This window comes from Aulonocara stuartgranti, assembly GCF_965226115.1.
Source record: "Aulonocara stuartgranti genome assembly, chromosome: 1".
In the NCBI taxonomy this organism is placed as follows: domain Eukaryota; kingdom Metazoa; phylum Chordata; class Actinopteri; order Cichliformes; family Cichlidae; genus Aulonocara; species Aulonocara stuartgranti.
In genome coordinates, this window is record NC_138939.1 from 8380158 (window position 1) to 8402736 (window position 22579).

The 22579-nt window shown below is 37.7% G+C and overlaps 1 protein-coding gene and 1 long non-coding RNA gene across 2 annotated transcripts in view; one reads left to right on the forward strand and one right to left on the reverse strand.

The window, feature by feature from the left end:
- Positions 1-22579, forward strand: part of chst8 (carbohydrate (N-acetylgalactosamine 4-0) sulfotransferase 8) — a 180908-nt gene that overhangs the window by 12043 nt on the left and 146286 nt on the right. The window lies entirely within an intron of this gene.
- Positions 11133-21483, reverse strand: LOC309709534. The gene is made up of 3 exons (XR_014277533.1): positions 21319-21483; positions 17701-18397; positions 11133-16224 (listed from the first exon to the last, which is right to left on the reverse strand). It is a non-coding gene; the product is annotated as an uncharacterized lncRNA (long non-coding RNA).

Below are 22579 nucleotides of genomic sequence, written 5' to 3' on the forward strand. Positions count from 1 at the left end.
TCCCATTCTACTCCTATTAATCAGTTCCTAATCGGATCTGAGGTGACTGCACATAGGCTATTTAAGCCTGGAATTATAGCAGGTGCTACAAATGACACTCCAGGGAACAAGGTTGGCCAAGAAATCACATTCAAAGTCATTCTGTATTACCATTTAATATTTCCTGTAAAATAGTTAAACTCGAATCAGGCTGTATATATTTGTTATTGTTATTTGTTATATATTAAGTTTAAGTATACATTGTACTGCAGAGACACAGAGTTTTGACTTGTGTCTGAAGTCAGGTTTCTCAATAAACATACACAAGTCGTACACTTGGTGAAATGCTCATCAAGTAAACTCACTGTACCTTGTGATGGAAGGAAATCATGAGTTTCTTTCACTATGAATCCACCATTTTATTCAGTTACAGTGTGTCACCAAGAGGTGGTGCTTTCACTGCAAAAACGTTGATGTATAGTTTCAGATTGTTTTGATAGCTTGCAAAATAGATTGATCCAAATCTAGAGTGAATTTGAGCAGTTGATCTTTTCTTTTTTTTTTCTTTTTTTCAGATCGCTAAAACTATTTCAGCAAACATTCCTTTTTTCCTTCATTTTAATCTAATCCAATGAAGAAATCTTTTCAAACTACAGTATTGTGCAAGAATGCAGAACCATCTCTTATTTCTTTATATTTTGTTTTTTGTTCATAAGAAGCCAGTGGTCCTGGTAATTTTTAAAGTGGTCTTCAGCAATACTTTTCCAGGCTTTCTCTAGGTCTAGGTCAACATTAACTGTTTTTTCACTCATTTTCAGTCCTGTAATGGTTGGAACAAGGATTCATAGGTCACTTAACACTGACCTATCATCATTCACACATAACCACCCCGCCTCCATCTCAAGGAATGAACATTGTTCAGTTCTTAGCAAAGAACTCATTTTAAATTATCATCAAGTCATGCCCACTAATATATGGCAGCATGTTCATTAATGTGTGTTACTAACATTAGTTTACGCTGGGAAAAAATTGTTATCTTTACAGGGACTCATGATGACAGAATCTAATAAAAGGCAGTTTGACAGAAAGTCTCCAAACCAGTCTGACTAGTGCACATGCTTTCATTTTGTCAAAACCATATATCACACCTACACAAGTGATACTGGTCCCTGTCATAACCTCCTTTACGGACCAAAATTAACATCAGCATTTTTCTTTTTTCCCCCTTTTTATTGATCTCTTAATGTATTTTAAGTTGGTCATTTAAAAGTAGTAGGCCGTTTAATTTAAGGCCTTGTCAAAATAACTTTTCAAAAAATTATTTATTAATTTATTTTTCATTAAACAAGAAGGGAGAGTTTTTTTGCACTGGTATGTCAAGAAAACAGCTGAAGTGGGGGTGTCATTACAAAATGAGACTTCACAGGAAACCAGAACTCTTTTTGAGAGACTGCTGTTATTAGTATATGACCGCACTGTTCCAGGGTATTGTGATTTCCCTTTTTGAATTAAATCATGCTTTTCGTGGAAGGCTTTAGTGTAAATATCCTCCTCTGACCATAAAGCAATCCTGTTCAAAGCTCTTTGGACTTAATATAGTCTTCTTCTTCTTCTTCTTCTTCTTTCTGTTTTATCAGAATTCTGCTAAATCAATAAACGGCCAGTATACAGTATGCAGTAAGCATAAAGTATAACATAATATACTGAATGTGAATTTGACGGCCACAGATGTGCATCTACCAACATGTGGTAAGTTAAGACACATCACCAGGAAGGCAATACTAAGCCTGCAGCCTGTTTTCATTGGGTCAGAGGTTCAAACATGAGCAGTATCATAGAGAATATGAAACAAACAGGCAGGTAACAAAATCAAGTTTGTGATGAAGTAGGTGTGGGTTTGAGTTCTTGATGCAGTTGGAAAGGTTTGGTCACGGAAAGGGAATAAGTAATGCTTTCTGAACCTATGCCCACAATGGCAGAGGTGTAACAGCTCTCAGAGAGAACATCTGCAGCCTCGTATAGTTGACTGAGACAGGCTGTGCTTTAAGTAAGCATTCCTTCACCCAATAAAACTGGCAGATTTCACAAAGCAAATAAGCAAAAAAAAAAAAGGCATTTTTAATCAATACAAAAAACAACACCCAAATAATGAACATATGTCTACTTTTTGTTCCCTGCCACATTATTTAGTTAACAAACACACACACACACACACACACACACACACACACACACACACTGAAAAGTGTGTGTGTGTTGCTGATAAACGTCTCCTTAGTTTCTATTCAAATACAGTGTGGAAAGTATTTCCACACACACACACACACACACACACACACACACACACACACTGAAAAGTGTGTGTGTGTTGCTGATAAACGTCTCTTTAGTTTCTATTCAAATACAGTGTGGAAAGTATTTCCTTCTGTTATACTACAGAGACATAACTGAGCTTGCTGCTTTTGACAAAAGTTCCAGAACATTCTAAATACATAACAGGTAGTTTATTTGCATAGGTCTAGTAGCTGACTTTTTTTTTAATCACTATTGTAAATAGTTAAGTTGAGAAAATGTAGATGTGCATTTTGCACATAAAGCTTCAACCCCAAGTATTTTGCATGTTTTTTTGTGTGTTAAATCTCTGCTGTTTTGTCATCCAAACATTTTAGCAGGGACATTTCTAATTAGCTGAACTTTATAGTAAAATACAGGAACTGTTCCTCAACAGCTTACTCCTACTTAATGAAAAAGTTACATTAGGAGATCAAAAAAAGAAATATGCTGATGTGGCTTTCCTAACATTAAAATCATATGTAGTCAGATATGTGCCAAAAGACATGTTAAAACAGTGGAGTGAGCTGGCAGCAATCGAGTTTGCTCTTGATATCTATCATTGTGACAGGTACAGTGGATTAATACAAGCACTGTCATGGTCAAAAACCCAAAATCCAGACTTTTGCATTTTTGGGGTATTATATTCTTATTTGTTATCAGATCTTCTGTTTGCTTCTTAGTATGTTTTTGCATCGCATCCTTGTCTTAGTTTTTTTTTTCTGTTCCTGTTTATTCCCATTACTATTTTACTTAGGGTTTATTTTGTATAGACTTGTGTTATTTACCCTTGTGTTCTTCTGTGTCAAGTTAAGTGTGTTAGTGTCTTATCTCTGTTTGCTGTGTAGTGCATCCATTTCTGCTTTATCTTGTCTCCAGGGTCTGCTTTTGGGTCTTTTTTTTTCTTCTGTTGCTTATGACAGGGACTAACTGCAAACCCTACTTTGCAGTTCTACTTGTGTAGGTGTAAAAATGAAAACATGCACACTAGTCAGACTAGTTTGGAAACGTTTCCTGTCACACAGGTTTTTATCACATTCTGCTAACAATTGCATTTTTGTTCCCACCTAAACTGATTTTAGAAACACAAATTGATGAACACACTGCCATATATTAGTTGTATATTAGTGTGTGCCATACTTACTCCTTACTTCTGTCATAGTGTTACATATAACTGGCCTTGCTGCTTCTGACAAACTGTTCCCAAATATTCCAAACATGTAACAGGTAGTTTGTTTGCATGACACTAGCGGCTGATCATTACATGTAATTTGCATGAAAACCTGCAACACCAAGTATTACAACATGTATCTACTTTTTTTCTTTCTGTCTCTGTTTTACCCCAGTCTCCCAAACATTTTAGCAGGTAAGTAATTAGCTGAAATTTACAATGAAATGTAGGACCTATTCATAGGCACTCCTCCTCTTTTCACTGAGGATAATTTCAATTAGTTAAGGCAAGGCAAGGGAAGTTTATTTATATAGCACAATTCAACAGCAAGGTGATTCAAAGTGCTTTATAGAGACATTAAAAAACAAAAACAAATAAAAAGCATGATTTAAAATGGAAACTGACTTTGTTATTGTCCTAATGTGTTTTTCTAAGTTTAGGTCTACATCCATCACTACACCCAAATTTTTTGCCTTGTTGGTGGTTTTTAGGTGTATAGATTGAAGTTCTCTGGTGACCTGTAATCATTTTTCTTTGGCTCCAAAGACTATTACTTCAGTTTTGTTTTTGTTTAGCTGGAGAAAATTGTGGCGCAACCAGTCATTAATTTCCTCAATGCATTTACCAAGAGCCTGTAAAGGGCCTCGATCTCAGATGATTTGTGTGTCATCTGCATAGCTATGATAGTTTATTTTGTTGTTCTTTATAATCTGTGCTAGTGGGAGCATGTAAATGTTAAACAGAAGGGGTCCCGAGATGGAACCTTGTGGAACTCCACATGTGATACTTGTCTGCTCAGATGTGAAGTTGCCTATTGATTCAAAGTATTTCCTGTTTTCTAAGTATGTTTTGAACCAGTTTAGTACAGTTCCTGAAAGACCTGCTCAGTTCTCCAGTCGTTTGAGTAATATGTTGTGGTCAGCTGTATCGCATGCTGCACTGAGATCCAGTAAAACTAAGACTGACATTTTTCCACTGTCTGTATTCAGACATATGTCATTAAACACTTTGGTCAGAGCAGTTTCAGTGTTGTGGTTATGTCTAAAACCTGACTGGAAGGTATCATAGCAGTTATTCTGTCTTAAGAAGTAATTGAGCTGTAGAGAAACTGCTTTTTCAATTATCTTACTTAAAAATGGGATATTTGAGATCGGCCTGTAGTTGTTCATTTGTGTCTTGTCAAGATTGTACTTTTTCAGTATATGTTTGAATACAGCAGTTTTTAGTGCTTCTAGAAACACACCTGACATTAAAGAAAGGTTGATGATCTGTAACAGGTCTGACTCCAAGGTCTTTGAGACCTTTTTTGAAAAAACCTGTTGGCAGGACATCTAAACAGCAAGAGGAGGAGTTCAGTTGACCTAAGATGTCCTCCAGGTCTTTGCTGTTAATAGGGTAAAACTGTTTCATGGTGTTTAAACAGTTTTTCGGTGGACACAGTACATATCCTGAATCTGTTGTTGATGTACCAATTGCTTGTCTAATCTTTTGGATTTTGTCTGTGAAGAATTTGGCAAAGTCATTGCAGGCCATGGTCGAATGAAGTTCAGCTGCCACTGACACAGGAGGGTTTGTTAGCCTTTCAACTGTAGCAAATAAGACCCGAGCATTATGACTGTTTTTGGTGATGATGTGAGAGAAGTAGGACCTCCTTGCACTCCTCAGTTGTAAATTATAATTGTGAAGTTTTTCTTTATAGTAATAAAGTAATAAAGTGAACTAAAGTGAATCTCATTTGGCTCTCAGCGAAGGCGGTCGCACTTTTCTCCTCTCCTCTCCCTTATCTTCCCTGCTTAGCTTCTTATGTCCTTATCTTGTCTCGTGCTTTTTTCACTTCCCTGGAACACTCTCTCACAGTCTGTTTCTAAAACCTAAACAGAATTATGGATTTGATCAACTGGTCTCTGAATGCTATTGACACCCTTTTCTCAACGAGAAGTCTGGGCTCGGGAGAGCCCGAGTGCCCTGGAGGGACTTTCCCTGCCGGATACACGATGGACAGGTGGCAGACATGGAGGATTGTGTGCCTGGCGGGATTGTCGATCGAGGACGCTGAAGATATCTACCTATTCGGAACCATGCTAACAAGGTTCTTGCTGATCGGAGCTGGCTTGGCCCTGGCTTATTGGAGAATTAAGAAAGCGGAACCGGCTGTTCAAACCCCCCCAAGGCTGCCCGCTGGGATTGAAACGATGGGACGAGGTGCAGCTTCTCAGAAAGGGCTCACTGAATGCAGCATGGTTAAGAGCTTGGAGGCGCTAACGGCTGCAGTGAAGGCTCAGAATAACACCTCTGAGCGTATATTGGGTTACATCAGGGAAGAATCCACTCGGAACAACACCTCTGGGCGGAAGCTGGATTACATCGCGGATCAGTTGGCTGCGGTTGTGAGGTCTCAGAATCTGCTCTGTGAGCAAAAGACTGAAAAGACCACAGAATTGAAGGTAAATAACATCATGGAGAAACTCGCAGCTATCCAACCGGAGATTGAGAGACCAGTGTCAGTGTCGGAGTGTTAAAAACAGCTTGAAATTCTCATGGGTTGTTTGTAAAAGAAAAATCACCATTATGATGCGGCTACCCCTTCGGCGCCAGCTGTGGGCTCAAGGCTGGAGCCTAACAAAAACTCCCTGATAACGACTGTGTCGAGTCTGTTCCTTCCCATTCCATGCAAGGCCACCTGGGTTGGCTGGTAGACTGTTTACTTAGCCTGGCAGGGCGAAGGACACTGTCTGAGCTGAACTATGGACACGCACACACATGCACTTACACTGATAAGCACACACTCATCCCCCTCCCTTTCCAAATGCCTCCGATGCTTGTTTCCTGTGGGTGAACACGGCGGGTCTATGTGCACTGGAATGGTAGCGCTGTGCAGGGCGGCTGCTGTGTTCGCTTCGGATTACTCCTCACCCCCCACCCAATCCTGTGGCTTGTCATGTCTTTTACAATGTTGTGCTGTGGACATTTATGTGCTTTTTGTGCAGAGGAGTTTTTTTTGTTTCCTGTTCTCATGCTGTGCTACCATGGAATCACAGCATGAGTAGAGGTCTCTTTTTTCCCTCTTGTACTTTCCCATTGTAGTGTACATTTCAGTGTTTTTCTGTAACGCTACCGATCTCCGACTTGTATCCCCATGTAATGTCTGTGTTGTGTGTGTAAGGTCGGGGGTTATTCACCACACTGCAGGGCAACCTGCATGTGGTGAATAAAGCTTTGATTGATTGATTGATTGATTGATTGATTGATTGATTGATTGACTGACTGACTGACTGACTGACTGACTGACTGACTGACTGACTGACTGACTGACTTTGGATTCTTAATGGCAACTTGGTTCCTCTTTTATAACCAGCAGAGTAATTGGGGAAAAAGTAGTTATGCTTTTAAAAAGTACCTGTTGTTCCTCGGGTAAGAACGCTTTGAGAATTTTAATTTGGCAATTAGAACTAGAGGCAATGAAGGAATTTTAATTATCAAGGGAGTTAAAGTGAAACTTTACCAGCTAACACATCTTTCCCCTGCAAACAAACTAGCTAATGGCTAATGGGTTTTTCAGGTCTATTTTTGACCTGTACATCTGTTACTCTGTCTAATCCCAAACTAGTCAAACTGGTTGCCTTAATATCATATTTTGTGCAGACAACTGTGACTCCCTACAGAAGATTCCCCTTGACTTTGAGGATTACTTAAATTTTGCTCTAGCATTATCATGATGCTGGCATTTCTAATACAATGTATTTGATGGGTTGCCATAAAGAGATTTCTGTTGCCTCACATTCCCTGGATGGACGGATGGACGGATGGATTGATGGATGGATGGAGATTTGCTGTGTCCAGATGTTGCTTTAGTCCACTGCCACTTCAACTACTCTTATCAACAGCTCAGAATTCTAGGATTTCTCATGAAAGAGATTAAAATAAATTATAAAGACAACATTATTGTTTTGAATATGCACTCTCACACCCTAATATTTTGCTTCAAGCTTGTCATGTAATTGTAGCCTATGCACTTTGTTGATCAACTTGTGCTTGCTTACCAGTATTATGAAATTAAACGTCATTCACATTACCTATTAAATCACCAATCTTCTAGTTTATTTTGACTTAATTATTAAATCTCTAGACTGGTTAAATGTTTTCCTATGAAGATGTGAAAGAAAGGAAAATCAATGTTTTGGTGTCAGTTCTGTGAGTGCATCTTTAAATTGCAATAGTTAATTGTTAGTGACAAGACAAACAGCAATCAGGCTACATGTCATCAAATATGACATGATATAGACAGGTAAAACTAACGAGCAGTGTTGCAGGCAGAGACATGGTGAATAGAATGCAAAATTTGACAGTGTAGTAGGAACAGATGTCCAAATTAGTTGTGTTGCTTGTGGAAAGTGAAATTCCTATGTGTGTGAATTGTTGTAGCCTTTCTGTTCAACAGATCACTTAAATTTGACTTTGAACCAAAACAAATGAAAGGCAGCTGGGAGTAGACACGGCAGAGTGTATCACTCCTGTCCAGTATGAAGTTTTGCATCCACTAACTGCAGCTCATAACCTTGCTGCGAAGTAATCCAGCTCCACTGGCATCAAAGCAACAACAACAGCAGCTGCTACCACTTTGAAGAGCTCAAGCCCACTTAATGAGTCTGGTCAGGTGAATTCAGTAATAGCAACATAATAGCTATTAGCTTGTTTTATGTCTTAAGTAGTGTCTGTCAGCATGAAAGAATAAAAAGGCAAGTCAGTGTAATAGAAATTTGATTGATTTTCCCTCAGTGGTTTATTCAGCAATCTTTTAACTCCCTCTAGCTACTACAGGTCAATAAAAAAGGCATTGTGTATATTTGACCATTTGAAATATTATAGATTCACATCAAATCCAATTGAGATGTTTTCATTTTTAATGTCATACTTTACTTGTTTTAGGAAATAACTAAAACTACACATGTACAGTAAACTTGCAATATGTTCTGGAACATTTGACTGTCCTGGCTTTTTTTTCTCCAAACAAAGCCACAAAACAAAACTTTAAATTAAAAAAGGATTAAGCATAGACCCCCCCCCCCCCCCCGGCTTGCACAGACATCAGAATCTTTTCTGAAACTTCTCAAATGAACTACAGCAGGCATTCATGAACACCAGTGCAAGATGTACATAAAATCCAGCTGCCAAAAGGTTATGGGAAACAAAACGTGTGTGATTAGCTGAAATATTGACATGCTACTCCCTTACTGTACTTGAGTTAGAAGCTAAACTTGTCTCTCCTCAAAGCAAATATTTACTTAAGTATTAAAATGTGGAAATTGGCTAGTCATAGTTGCGAGTAGAAGCAGAAGTGAACCATACTTAATAACCTATCTAGTCCTATCTAAATGTGTTATGCAGACAAATTCATAACACAGTTCTTTTAGAGACAAATTAGGTTCTATCCAGTAAAATTAAACACTGGAAACAAACTCCCCTTCTTCAAAAATTTCCAGAGAAAGAATCTTAAAGTGATAGAAATGTGTTTCTGGCAAAACAACTTTGCCTGACAGTCAACAGATTCCTCTTCTTCTCCTTCTTCTTCTGAACCTATGGCTTCTGCTGTTAGTCTGAATTCAATTCTACTAATTGTGAAATCATCAAATCAAATTTTTCACCAGATCTTCTCTTGCTAGCAGTAATGACTATGATTATATGCAACAAAATGGGATCATTTTCAAATTGGTTCACGTTGTTTTATACTGTCTAGCAACCACACATATAGAGAATTCTATATTCATTCATTTACACAACTAAGAATTGTAACATTATGCATGCACATAATTCTTATTTTTCGGCAGATTTACATGCTATATCCAATTTCTGCAGTGAGGAACACTACTGTTTTAATCCAAAGCTTCAATAATTTGACATTCATTATTTTTGCTTTCTTAATTCCAGTCCATTTGCTATACTCCCTGCAATATTGTCACTTGAGCCCCCCGCATGACATGCCAATATAAACCAACTACCCTTAAGTACCAGTGCATTATTAAGCTCTCCAGCACTATGTTGTACCAGCACAAGAAAAGTCATCACTTTGCGACGGCCCTGGTTCTGCATGTATCATCTGCAGGTCTTTTCATATGTCTAGCATAGAAAAAAAAAACAGTTTAAAAAAGAGTCATTAAAAAAATGTAAACCCAGGCTACAAAACAGCTTAAAATAGCTGTGACACACACACATGCATTACCTGTTCCTAGGACTGTGATCTCCGATGTTGTTCCTGGGATCTGCTGGAGCCACTCGCATAGCTTGAGAGTCGCCACACCTAGTGCTCCGATTACCACCGGGGCCACTGTTACCTTCACCCTCCTCATCTTCTCAAGCTCTTCTCTTAGCCCTTGGCATTTTTCAAGCTTCTCGTGTTCCTCCTTCATGATATTGCTGCCATTTACCATTTACCATTCAGAACCACTACATCTATTTCTACGACCGCCTTCTTCTGTTTGTCTACCACTACTACTACTATGATTGGTTAGCCACCACCATTTTGTCCGGCTGTATCTGGAAGTCCCACAGGATCTTAGCTTGGTTATTCTCCAGTACCCTTGGGGGCATCTCCCATTTTGACCTAGGGACTTCCATGCCATATTCGGCACAGATGTTTCTGTACACTATGCCGGCCACTTGGTTATGGCGTTCCATGTATGCCCTGCCTGCAAGCATCTTGGACCCTGCTGTTATGTGCTGGATTGTCTCAGGGGCTTCTTTACACACCCTGCACCTGGGGTCTTGCCTGGTGTGATAGACCCCAGCCTCTAAGGATCCTGTGCTCAGAGCTTGTTCTTGTGCTGCCATGATTAGTGCCTCTGTGCTGTCTTTCAATACAGCTTTGTTCAGCCACTGGTAGGATTTCTGGATGTCAGCAACCTCCTCTATCTGCTGGTGGTACATACCCTGCACGGGCCTGTCCTTCCATGATGGCTCCTCCTCTTCCCCCTCTTTCTTGGGTTTCTGCTGCCTGAGGAATTCACTGAGCACGCTAGTTGGGGCCATCTTCCTGATGTATTTGTGGATGTTTGTTGCCTCATCCTGGACCATGGTGTTGACACTCACTAGTCCCCAGCCTCCTTCCTTCTGCTTAGCATACAGCCTCAGGGTGTTGGACTCGGGGTGAAACCCTTCATGCATGGCCAGGAGCTTCCTTGTCTTGATGTCAGTGGCTTCTACCTCCTCCTTTGGCCAGCTTATTATTCCAGCAGGGTACCTGATCACGGGCAGGGCATAAGTGTTGATAGCTCGGATCTTGTTCTTACCGTTCAGCTGACTCCTCAGGACTTGCCTGACCCTCTGCAGGTACTTGGTGGTTGCAGCTTTTCTAGCAGTTCATGGTTCCCATTTGCCTGCGGGATCCCCAGGTACTTGTAACTGTCCTCTATGCCTGCAATGTTGCCTTCTTTTAGTTAGATCCCCTCAGTTCTGACTACCTTCCCTCCCTTTGTTTTCATCTGACTGGACTTATATTTTGGTTTGGTTTTATTTTATTATATATATATATATATATATATATATATATAGCACTGGGAAATTTTTCTAAAGACATTTATTCTTTTTTTGTGACAATAATAGAACAGTGAAGAATGAAAGAATAAACACAAGTCAGGAAATGTTGTAAATGGCTGAATAAAACATGACCGATAGGGTATGTACCACACCAGCCAGGTGTCTAAGGTGTAGATTGCCAATTTTTAGGACTAAGGGACTATGGGGAAATTATACAATATCAAATGCAAATCAAAAGGAGAGAGTTTGCCAAATTTAACTGAGGTTTATTAAAGACTATTGTTCTTTCAGTCCATTAGCTACGACATGTATGGGGTAAATGTAGCATCTTGATTGTAAAATCAGCCTGGAACCTTTGTCGCAAGGATTTTTTTTTCTTTTGATCTCTATACTGATTACCATTGTGCAAAAAGTTCATAAAAATAGTCCTGGAAAATGCATTTCGCGTCAGATGCTCAGGTTAGTCACAATGCTTCTCAGTGTGAAGAATTTCTTCTTAAAAGTTTTGTTTTTTTGCCTTACATAACACACAGTCAATATACACTTACAATACAGATAAACAGGTTTATAAAATGCCAACACCAAAGATCATCATGTTTAGAAAAAGACATGTTGCTACCTCTCCCCCACCCCCAAATTAAGCAGCCACTATATTCGTGCTATCTAATAAACATTATTTCTAAAAAAAAAAAAAAAAAAAGAAAGTTTATACCAACACAAATGTCCACAAATGCTGTTTTTATTATTTAAATGGAATACAACAAAATAGCACTGCTTTCTGACAATAACAAAATAAGTAAAACAAACCAATAAAATTAAGATAAAATTAAAGGCCAGAAAAAAATAATAATGAAACAATAATAATCTAAAATAAAAGTAATAAAATGATAAACAGCTGATTAAAATTTAATAGAAATGTTTGCAAAATTAAAGGAAGTGCTGTCCAACAGTGTAACCACAAGTCACAACAAAATATGAAACAGCTTAGAAATCAATTTCAAGTTTGTCAGCCTGTTTAACAAAAAAAATCTAATGAATAAATAAATCAGTATCTGAGCAGAGCAGTTAGTTCAAAACGTTTGCATGTAAATTCAATTATTAATACAGTACCAGTTCCATGTACAATACAAGATTGCAGCCGCTGTTTTTGAGTTATTTATTTTCTGTCTCTATTTTCTTTCTCACATGTGTGATGCACATGAGGCATTGATGTGGACATGTATTAAGAGCAGTTCTAGTTCAGCTCTGAAATTAAGTGTCCAATTATATTTTTAGAGGATAAGTCTAAATAAGGGCACGTGCTGAATGATGAGCACTGCAATCCATGTAAGAGGAAGAAAGCCACCAGAGCTACGTGTGAGCAGAATATAAATACATAGTGGTAATGTTCTTTACACTTGTTGCATGTTTGTATTGTATCTCATCAAGTGATCAATGTCTGTGATGCTCTGTTTGAAAATGCTACCTTGGTATTTCAGTCTGAAAAGGGCATCTAGAACAAGAAGGGCACGGTGTCCTGGATCTAAATACCGTGTGCTTTTTATACCATAGTAACACTTGCTTAAGAGTTCTATCTTGTCTGGAGCCAGTGTTACAATTAAAGACTAACATTCATGTAAATGTTAACCAATTAATTCCAATGTTTTGAGTCTTATTTTTAGTTTACATATTTTTCACTAATTCACTAATTAAAATGTGTGACAAGTAGTACTGCACTAAAAAGTCCAGCACAACTGCACCTCCAATTATAAACTCAATAATAAACAAATATACATCAATAAAGAACACGCTGGAGTAACAGAATGATTTTTTAAAATGAATTACAATGCAATATATACCGATGTATACCCGCAGGTCTAATCCCTTCTCCACTACTTCCCTACTGATCTTAGAGCCACAGTTGCTACTCATTTACCATGTTTAGCCTTTAATTGGCACAAGTATGTCTACCTGGATAAAAAGCATCCACTTCAAAGTGTCTGCACAGAGTGAGCAGCTTTCAAAATGTAAAAGACACCATGGGTACCAAGGAAAAGCTCAACCACGTACATCCTGTAGATACAAATTTATCCTTCATGTAGTTTCTTTAGTGAACAATGTTTTCAGCTCTCAGTGAAATTATTCAATAATGCTATAATAACAGGACAATTCAAATGCATGTCCCTGTATTAATTGCTTTCATGTTTATCTGTTATTCTTTGCTGAGCAACAAAAGGGGCCTTGGAAGATGCACCGTTTTATGAAATACATGCAATTGGATTCCTTTATTACAAAATGTAAGAGGCAAAATCCACATCAACCTGGACCAGAACCACAGCTTTTGAACTAGATGGTTTATATCTGACATTTAAATTATTTTTTTCTTTTTAGTATTTGGATTCTTAGTAGTGATGGGAATTCCGGCTCTTTTTAGAGAACCGGCTCTTTCGGCTCCCAACCGGCTCTTCAGGTTGTTTTGTTGCTTTAATTAATTTATTATTAACAACAATATAAAATTATGCACAAAAGAAATTACTAATGTAAAACCATGGTTTTATTTATATATGTTTGTACGTGCTTCAGAGTTTGTACGTGTTTTGGCGTTTGTACGTGCTTTGTCTCTTGGGGCCACCGCAAATATACTTTTATTTATTCACTCCACATAAAATGTAACAAACAAAGTATAAAATACAAAAACCAACAATTTACATTTCAACTTTTAACTATTTAAATTTTCAGCTTTTTCCTTTGAAACAAATTTAAAGTGAAACTACACAAAACACTACAAACCACAACACAATGAAATATAAATTAAAATATGCAAAACAAAAAAGAAGATGCACATTCTCTGTCATATAGGCCTGGGATGATTTTTTTGGGAGAGTATTTTCCTGCTTGGAATTGCAATACATAGGATTCACTGCAAGAAGAAACGTTCTGAATCCTTAATCATCCGCAACTGAAAATAGTTGTGGATGATTACTATACCTTTCTAATGTGATGACGTTGTCTCTTGTTGTCCCTGGCTCTCTTTCTCTCTCTTTCCCTCCCACTCTGTTCCTGTGCCACTGCGAGTGTAACTACCGCCCCTTCCCCCCCCCTGCTCAGCGCAAGCACAAGGCTCACTGCGGAGTGAAGCGGAAAGAAGTGCGAGAGAGGGGGTGAGAGAAAGAAGACAAAAAAAACACGGCTCCCAATAAGGAGCCAGCTCGCGTTGTTCACTTCAAAGAGTCGGCTCTAAGAGCCGTTTCGTTTGCGACCGACCCATCACTAATTCTTAGGGCATCATTTGGACATGTGCTGCAAAATTGCTTTATATCCAGACTTTACTAACTGTACTGCCACAATACCAAAAGTATAAAAGAAGAAATCTGCAGAGACAGATATTTGAAGGCTTCCTTTGCACAAACTGCACTCTCATAATATAATTTTTAGAAAACCCTACCTGTCTGTTAAAGAAGAATCAGGATTTTTTTAAAACTTGCTACAATCTCAGTTAAAATCTGGCCTTTGATCACAACATTAACTAGTTGTGCATATGCACACATGCGGCCAGTGTTTTGTATTAAGGTTGTGCTTTGTTTTATGTTGTTTATTTTAGATACTTAGTTTTACAACATTACAATTAAAAATTGTTAAAAAAAACTATTATTATTTTTATGGTCATTTAAGGGAGTGGTGTTGGTAATTAGCTTTGGTTAGAACTTGGTTGATTTGGTACCTCTCCCTGTCATGGTCCTGGTTTGTTGTTTGTTTTGCTTTTTTTTTTCTTTTGTTTATTAGTGTTAACATTTTTCTCTTGTGTTTTCTTGTTTTTGCATCTCTTTGATTGTTTGTATTAGTCTCTACCAATAGCAGGCTCTTTGCATGGCCAGTGTTTGTGCCTCCATTGTGTTTCCCTCCTTTCATCTGTGTTTAATTGTTTTTTACCTGTGTCAGAATTTCCTTGTGTGTGTATGTAGTGTCATTTGGCCTCCATCTGTCTGTCTTCCTCCTTATGCTACTTTTGCACCTTTTTGAATTCCTATTTTAATTTTTACTTCGTGCTTAATTTAATTGCAGTGTCCTGCATTTCAATTCAGTCACTTAAATTGATTAAATATAATTCCAAACTTTGTTTAATAACCGTGTCCTAAAATTCTATAAAGCAGTCACTCCATATCTTTTATTGCAAGTGTATGAAAAAAGAAAAAAAAAATTTTCCAATCATAAAAAGAATGAAGACAAGAAGAAGAGAAAAATATACAAAAACAACATTAAGATGCCAATTAAAGATGTAGACATTTTTTGGTTTTTTTTGACCAGTTTGGTAATCATTTTACAGTTGTGTACAACTTCTCTCACCAACCAAGACAACAATTTAACACTTTGACGTAGCTAAAAACAACTTTCTCTAACACAGTAGTACAGTAGCATGTAATCTGCTTCACTGAGATAATGAAAGCAACTGAAAATAGCACATTTCTATCAAAACCCTTTGCAGTCAAAAGAGCGTGAACCATTAATGGCAGCAGATTATTAGAGCTGGAAAAAGGGCTCTTCTCTCAGAATGTTGAGAAAAGTAATTAAAGTAGAAGCAAGTTTTTCCGAGGAGGATTTGGAAGACTCCAAAGAAAAGACATATTTTCAATAATATCAAAACCATAATGGCTTACCTAAGCAGTATCCTGTCCTGTATATGGAAAGATTCTGGATTAGTTTCTCTTAGAATTTCCTGTTTCCAGATTCAATTTTATTTATGATCCTCAGTGTATTTCCAACTAAATGTATTGTAACATTCACAAGAACCAGACGGTTGGGTCTCAGTTTGTCCGTTTATTCGGCACATAAGCAAGCGGGTTGCTAACTCCGGGGAGAGCGCCCTCATACAACTCTTCTCTCCAGCCTGGCACACACACGCCCAAAACAACCAGGTCCCCCCTCCCCTTCCTGTACCACAACCAAACATGAATCTTAAAGGAACAACAACAGTGTGCAGAGATCACCAACATGTCACTGTACAATAACACTTAACCATCGTTACAGTATATTTACATGCATCATATTTTATGCAGGGTAAAATATGGACTATTTAATTGTTTATAATCCAATCAGCTTTTAGAACAATATTATTAAGAGATCACACCACTGATTATTACTCATTTTATTTAACTTTTAAGACACTGAGAATCACTGCAAGATCTACACAGACAAGCAGAAATATTCTTATGCGATTACTTTAAATTTCCATGCACCTCTTTGTAGGGCTGAACGATATATCGCATTTGCGATAATATCGCGACATGATCAAGTGCAATTTTCTAACCGCAAAGGCTGCGATTATACTGCGATTATATTATACAATTCATGGGCTGCATCCTCCTGAGGCCGCATTTGTAGACCGATTACGTCACAGCGACGCGCCGAAGGCTGTCCAAATTACTACCATATCCCAGAATTCATAGCGCGGCCCAGCCAAACTCCAGTTTCCAGCAATGGCGGCCGCTACTAAGTTTTAAAATTACTCATACTAATCTTTCTGGGTCACAAAATAAACTTTTAACATATTTTCAGGCGAGAAAGTAGTTGTGTAAACATCAAATATCTGCTCGGTTTATCAAGATATCCCATATTTGCAAAAGTGCTTCGACGTTTTCAGAGGCGTCTGCTACCCACCAGCTCGACAGCTAGCCGGGAGCTCGAGGGTTACTGATGCGGCCGAGAACGGCACAACTCCCGGCACATCATTTTCAGATCACCGCGGAGTTTCGCTGCTCGGGTTAAACGTAATATATAAGTCACTTAGACAACCTAAAAATGTTATTGTTGGGGTTTTTTCAGTGTTTTGTTTGTTCGTGAGTAAATCGGTTTGGCTGAGATTAAAGTTATTAGATTAGATAAAATAAAAGTTTATTAATCCCCCGGGTGGGTTCCTCCTTGGTTTTCACACAGCTGACTAAACGTCAAACAGAAAACTTATTAAACAGAAGTATGAGACAGTCGAGAATTTACACCAGTGTCTGGTTATATTTTAGATAGCAAGAAGCAGACGGCCGAGTTTATTAAACTCCACCGAGACAGCGGTGACGCTAATCAGAAGGCTAGACCGTCCAATTTCATGCCTTTAAACTTTAAAGGCGTGTTTGTGTGTGTGTTTATACAATTGCTATTATGTTTGCACTTTATGTGTAATGTTACTGACTGCAGAGATCAGTAAGATGTGTGTATTTTTTATTTATTAGTTTTATTTATTTAATATTATTTTTTAATTGAATGACTGTCTAGTAGTTCACAGATGTCGAAAAACTGAGTGTGGTAAAGCCACTGATTTTTTTTATGTATATTTCTGCAATCTGCACATTGTACTGACTTTCATTTTAATGTTTACACCAGGGTTCCTTGTCAGCACTTTATGCTCAGATGTTTGTAAGCTAAAAATAAACTATTGTGTATGTTCAAATATACTGTTGTGATTGAAGAAGTTAAATAAAAATGTCAGTCATCAATTCATGCATCACCTCATGTCATCATAACAGAGGTCTGTCTTCCAGGAAAGAACAGTTTAAAATTAATGTAATATAGTATTGGCCATACTATATGATGTATTGCTTGTCTTTGTTTAATAATACAGAAGACAAAGACCTTAAAAAATAATCGCATATCGCATCGCAATCGCAATATTGGGGCAAAAAATCGCAATTAGATTATTTTCCATAATCGTTCAGCCCTACCTCTTTGTGAGCAGGTGTGTGTTCGTTGAAATTTGTGCATCTTTCCTCTGAAACAAGTGTAATGTGCCTTGCATTGGCTAAGCTCCTGTTTGCAGTTACCATTGCAGTGATTAAAGTTGACACCTCCAATAGATCACAATCAAATTGAACAGAGCAGCATATTTATTGCATGACTTGCAAATGGCCCTATGCAGGGCATGTGAAGCTTAGTTCAAGTCAATAAGCATCACTGAGACAGAGAAGAACTCTGAAGTCCTTGTGGGCTTGGTGGTTTAAAGATGCATTATGAGTGTTTTTGTCCTCCCACTAGCTATTCATGAGGTCAGTGACTGCTAGCATATTTTAATGTGATTAATGTGGGCTATTGTAACTAAAGCATACAGTATTCATTTTACATTATTTTCAGTATACCTGCCTCCACTAATCCATATGGTTCTATTATAGTTAGAAATGAGTCTCCTTGTATGTCTCCTATGTGGGACACATACAAGTATTTACACCAACATTAAATTCAGAATCACCAGTTAACATAGCATGCATGTCATTAAGAGGAAGCTACAATGGCACAGGGATACCATGCAAACTCCACATAGAAAGTTCCCAGGCCTCTGGCTGATTCAATTCCAGGATCTCCTTGCTGTGAGGCAACAGTGCTAACCACTAGCCCACGTTGCTGCCTGGTGTCATCAATGATGAGCTAAAATTTTCCAAACACAAAGTAAAGTAATTTAAGCAAAATGGGAAAATGTCTTTTAACTGCTCATGTGCTGATTTGAAACTCTTGGACATCCCACACTGACAGAGTCAGCTGTCAAGAAACACTGAAATCCTATGCCATCCTGTCACAGAAATGGATACATATAAGTAAAAGCAGGCAATGTCAAAAAGATTATGTTACTTTGAAAGATACTTTAAAAAGAGCTGCTGTTCATCCACCTTCTGGCAAAACTCAAGAGTCTAGATTCCAGCAGCGCATACGCACACAGCACATAGCGAAACAGGAATTTACAGGATAGTTCACAGCGTACTTTTCAGCCAAATAAAATGAAGCACATAAAAATACTAGCATGGAACTTAAAAGTTGTATGACTAAAGAAAGGGAGGTGACCTTCTACGAGGAACGAGACTAGTTATAAAAAAATGGAGCATGTATATATATTCATCTGTAAGATTAGTACAAGGCAGTGCAAAAAAACTTCACATGACCGAAAAAAATAACTATCATTTCCATCACAGGGAACCACAATTGTTAGTTGCTATTTATGTTATCAGAAATAAAAGACATTGTCAAAAAGAACTATGAATAAACTTGTGAAACTTAATAAAATCTGATATAAACTCTATTTAAAGCATGTTTCAGCTCCTTGTTGTTACATTAATTTAGGAATAGATTGATAACTAGCTGGACTTTTCTGTAACAATTCTGATATGGAAACAGTAATCATTCTTTGTAAGATTTGTATTTTGTTGAAAGTTGTGTTAACATATCAGAAACTGAGTCTTAGGGTTACTAAGACTCAGTAGTAAAAACTGACAGTAGTAAACTGTAGACTTTAAATACTCCCCAGTGGCACAAATCATTGGCACTTTGAACTCCTGATTGTAGTTTTATGGTTTTAAAGATGAAAACATTTTAGAATGTCCCTATTTTTCTATATGACAAATATCCACCGCTTCTAATCAGTGAATTTGGGGTGCCTTGTCATTTGCTGTTGTTGGTAGAGGTTGCTCCACAGTGTTTATCAACTCTAAAGTCAATGCAGCTTTTAGAGAACTCCATGCTTCCATCTGCTGACAAGCTTTATGGAGTTACTGATTTCCTTTTCCAGCAACGCTGCCCACAGTGCCAAAACTACTACCAAATGTTTTGCTGACCATGTTATTACTGTGTTTGATTTGCCAGCCAACTTGCCTGAAATGAACCACACAGAGACTCTATGATGTATTATCAACAACAGGTGAGAAACAATTGACCCGACAATGCAGATGAGCTGAGGACCACTATCAAAGCAATCTGTGCTCCAACAACACCTCAGCTGTGCAACAAGCAGATCATCTCCATGCCACACTGCACTGATGCAGTAATTTGTAGTAAGGGATTGCCAACCAAGTACTGAGTGTATAAATAAACACAATTTTCAGATATTGGGATTTCTGTATTGTAATGAATTTGAAACAAATGAGTTTATCTATTTTAATTAAATTACAGCACAAATATTTAATATTTAAAAATATATTTTTTTTTATTTAATAAACTATGCTATTAATTGCAATATACTGAAATTGTGTGTCTACTTTTGCATTGGCTGGGGTACAGTATCAGATTCCATTTTTGGTTTAGTATCCAGCTGTAATCATTGGATCATCTGTTAAAACTATCCAGGAAGGGTCCATAGAAATTCAGGCCTTATCTTGCAGACTATAAATGAATATGAGGTCACGCACTGCTAGATAATTATAAGTTGTTATTAAACCATTAAGCAATGATAGCATGGGTGAAATTGCAGTCCTCTTTGTTTGTATATTTGTCTCCTTGTGTATACATGTCTTCATTGCAAAATATAATCCTGCAAACACAGACTGCTTTGGGAGCAAGTACAAAGGTGCTATTGAGTATCTTGGCATGTGTTTACGTTTGGCAGGTTTTCTCAAAGCAGTAACTGCACAACCATAGTGATGGGATTTCCGGCTCTTTTTAGAGATCCGGCTCTTTCGGTTCGGCTCACTAAAAAGAGCCGGCTCTTTCGGCTCCGAACCGGCTCTTCAGGTTGTTTTGTTGCTTTAATTAATTTATTATTAACAATAATATAAAATTATGCACAAAAGGAATTACTAACATAAAAACAAGTGGTTTTATTTATATATGTTTATATATAAATATATGCGGTGGCCCCTAGAGACAAAACACGTACAAACTCCAAAACACATTTCTAGCATGAACTGAACTTCCAAAGCAGAGCTACTAGATCACTTAAATTACACAATTGAAAGCATGTGTGTATTGTTTGTGTATTTATACACAGGCACTCATATATATATTCAAATAATTTAAAAAAAAGTTCATTTACCTGTTATTACCACACACCAAATCCGGTCGTTGGTACTTGCTGGTTTGTGTAGCCACAAGATAACAAAGGCTCAACACTGCGCCCAGCATCCTGGAGCACTTCTGTTGTCTTTTGTACGTGTTTTGAGTTTTTACGTGCTTCGGAGTTTGTACGTGTTTTTACGTGTTTTGGAGTTTTTACGTGTTTTGGAGTTTGTACATGCTTCAGAGTTCGTACGTGATTTGAAGTTTGTATGTGCTTTGTCTCTAGGGGCCACCGTAAATATACTTTTATTTATTCACTCCACATAAAATGTAATAAATAAATCATATAATACAAAAATCAACTATTCACATTTCAAGTTTTAACTATTTAAATTTTCAGCTTTTTCCTTTCACAAATTTAAAGTGAAAAGAACACAAAACACTGCAAACCACAACACAATTAAATATAAATTATAATATGAAAACTAAAAGAACATGCATATTCTCTGTCATATGGACCTGCATGAATAAACTTTCTCAATCCTTTATCATCTGCAACTGAAAATAGTTGTGGATGATTACTATACCTTTCTAATGTTGTTGTCCCTGCCTCTCTTTCTCTCTCTCTGGCTCTGTTCCTGTGCTACTGAGTGTAACTACCGCCCCTCCCCCCTCTGCCCAGCAAAGCACAAGGCTCGCGTGCAGAGTGAAGCGGAAAAAAAGTGCGAGAGAGAGGCTGAGAGAAAAAAAAAAAAAAACCCCACGTGATGGCTCGCGATAAGGGGCCGGCTCGCGTCGTTCACGTCAAAGAGCCGGCTCTAAGAGCCATTTCGTTCGCGAACGACCCATCACTACACAACCATGCATGGTGCATTCATCAGAACTTTAGAGGTATTTAGTGAGAATCCAGCTGAAGGACAAATACAAAGCAGGGTGCAATCCAACCCATGAGTAAAGGAGAAAAGTAGTAAGAGGACCCAGAGGCCATATGTGCCTATTTCACACGGTCTGCATTTTTTATGTACCTGTAATTCCCCATATGAATTATCAGATTGTCAGGTCATGTGGACTGAAGGTTGTTGAGCGGACTCAAACTAAAAACAGAGAGGCAGATAAGGTTTGCTGCATGTGGCAAATAGTGGCGTGCTTATTCAAAGCTTATGCATCAGATACTATTCAAAAATGGACTTTACAAATATACTTTTTTGAGATACTACACACAATAAAGTTAAAATAATAAATAACGGAAACACAACTTGTTTTTAGTGTATCATTGTTTGGGTATTTTTATATGCAGCTGGGATTTTTAGTTTGTCGTTTGGCTCCAGCTGCATCACAAATGAGCCTTCACTGGCAAAAGGCAAAATATCACAAAAAACATAGTCCAAAGCATTAACGTAAACAGTGCACAAGGAAAGACAGAAAATAGCAATCTGGTAACCGGCATGAGAACCAAGAAACATAGAGACCATAAAAAGACATTTTGACAGACAAGGGAAAGATAAGACTAGGTCTTCATAGAGGACATGTGCAGGACACAAGTGGCAACAATTAACCGCATATGAAAACAATAAGTGTGGGAAAGACAATCACTCAGGAGGGAAAAAATAAAATAAGATCATTGAAAAAAATACAAAAGCAAAGAAATTATTAAAATAAAAAGGGGAGAAACACATACCTCTACACACAATGCACACAGAATACCAAAATAAAATACCAAGATGAAACAATCTAATTCTGTCAGCGCTTCACTTCATTCTGGGATTAACTCCATACGTCCATCATTGCCGCTGCAAATGATTATTGTAATGCTTGTTATTTCAGTGGTTACTCTCTAAACTTGCTTTC